Here is a 2419-nt window from a genome sequence, read left to right as displayed (position 1 = left end):
GCAGTTAGTGTTTTCGGTTTTTCCATTGGCCATCTCTGCAATGAATGATTTTTCTAACTTGCTAGGTTTAGGTTTAAGTAAATGAATAAAGTTTTGACCCACGAAGCTTCTTTCCGCTCCACTATCGAATAATATGCATGCATATGAATTATCGAGAAGGAACGTACCAGCAACTATAGTTGGGTCAGCTACAGCTTCGTCGTGGCCTATAGCCAAAACTCGTCCCACACCGCCGGTGCCTGCTGCCTTAGGGCAGTTCCTCTTGTAGTGGCCCACCTCGCCACAACCGTAGCAAGTCTGCCCTACACCTGCACTGGGAACTTGAGTGATCGGCTTTGCGGGGTCTTTGCAGAAACGGGCTGTGTGTCCCTTTCTGTTGCAGTTGGCGCACTGCATTTCCCGACAAGGTCCATGGTGGTGGTAAGTGCATTTGGTGCACTTTGGAAGGTTACCTACATAAGGCTTTGTTGGGTAGGTATTTGTAGGAGCTGTAGTAGGTACAGTGGCAGCATTCACTGAAACCAGTTGTTTCTTTGCGGATTCTTGGGAAGACCCACCCTTCCCTTTATTCCATACTCTCTTCCTATTGTTGTGGTTGTTGTTGTTGTTGTTGTTGTTGTTCCCTTTCTGTGGTTCTGGTGCAGAAGTGGTTGAGTTCTGATGACCTCCATAGTCAATCAGAGATTGTGCCAGTTCTTTAGCGCTTTCAAAGGTGTCAGGTTTGGAAGCTAACACGCTTGATCATATTTGGGGCGTCAGTCCCCAGATGTACCTTTCTATTTTCTTGCTCTCGGGAGCAATCATATCTGGACAAAGGATTGCCAGCTCGCAGAATCTGTTGGTATAAGTAGCGATGTCGGTACCAACCATTCCGAGAGTGCATAGTTCGTGTTCGAGCTTTTGAATCTCTCCCCGTGGGCAGTATTCTCTCATCATCATGGCTTTTAGGCTCTCCCAGCTTATGGAGTTTGCCACTATTAGGGTGAGTACTTTAACGTGGCCATTCCACCAAGTTAAAGATTTATCAATATGGGTGAAAGTTGCAAATTTGACTTTGCTATGCTTGGGACAGGAGCAGATTTCAAAGACTACCTCCGTCCTTTCAATCCACTGCCTCAGGGCCATCACACCACCAATTCCATAAAACATCCGGGGCTTGGCATTAGTGAAGTCCTTATAGGTACATTCTCGGGGTGGTCCATGACTCTCGCCATGGTTGGATGGGTGTGTGCCAGATCCCGAGCCATTAGTACTCGAGTTATTGATCTGTGACATGGCAGCTGCCACCGCTGCGGTGACTGCTGCTTGGAACATAACAACATCATATTGAGGTGGTGGAGGTGGTGGTGGTACAGGTGTTTCCCCACCGTTGTTTCGCCTTGGGTTCCTACGCGGCGGCATCCTTCAACTATAGGTGGAAAAGGTAAAGATAAGAATTCCATAGAATAGAAAATGTATGTGTCTCATGAACTAAATTGCTATAGTTCAACAACAGATGCTAGTATGAGTCTTAAAATAGAAGAATGAAAGTTATTTGTAAGACTAAAAGTATGAAACAAGTATTTGGTTTCTCAAAGACCTTTCAAGGTTTGAACGAAATACTTAACGTAGTAATAATAGTGTCACTTATATTAATATAAAAGTTGTTACAAAGATCATGAAAATTTGACCCCTATAAGGGTCTCCGATTACAAAGTTCAAGAAATTTAAAGACTTTTAGCCGATGTCCTAAGCTATAACAAACTTTGAGTCTTTGACAAGCACTACTTGCGACGTAGGTTGCGCTTGGAGCTTGACTTTGCATCTGATTGCTTCGACTCCATTAGACGCCTATCAAAAGCGGCTTGTTGTTCCCTCAGTTCAGCGAGGGCTGCAATCATTTGCGCTTGAAATGCTTCGGTTTGGAGTTGAGCATTGTCTTGTATCTTGTCCAACCTACGGATGTCAGAAGTGTGAACCTGCACTTCCACGTTGACATCCCGGAGTCGGCTAGCTTGAACTCCGGACTGATAGGACTGATTGGCTAACTTACCCACCATTACCGGGAGTGCTGGATCAGCCGAACCCCCACCGCGGACATCATAGAAGTCCCGGCACATGCCGTAGGGAGGGCGTATGCCTTGTTGTTGGCTCCAATGATGGAGGTGACTTCCCCAGATGGGAGTCGGTCCTTGAAAGTTCCTTACGAAGATGGGAGGTTGAATGGGTGGTGGATCGATCACTTCCGGCTCTGAGTCGGTACCGGAGTCATCACCCACTTCTATGGGTTCCTCTTCCTCTTCGGGATCATCTTCGATCCATCCTCCGTTGCCTTGGTTGGGAAAGTAGGGGTCGCCAGGGTGGTGAAATCCAACCATTTGACTGTACGAGAAATAGGGTTATAAGAATTGAATAAAGTTGAAACATGCAAAACATGTAA

The sequence above is a fragment of the Lactuca sativa genome, chromosome 4, assembly GCF_002870075.4.
Source record: "Lactuca sativa cultivar Salinas chromosome 4, Lsat_Salinas_v11, whole genome shotgun sequence".
In the NCBI taxonomy this organism is placed as follows: domain Eukaryota; kingdom Viridiplantae; phylum Streptophyta; class Magnoliopsida; order Asterales; family Asteraceae; genus Lactuca; species Lactuca sativa.
The sequence above is the reverse complement of the archived record's forward strand: the minus strand, read 5'-3'. Positions refer to the sequence as shown.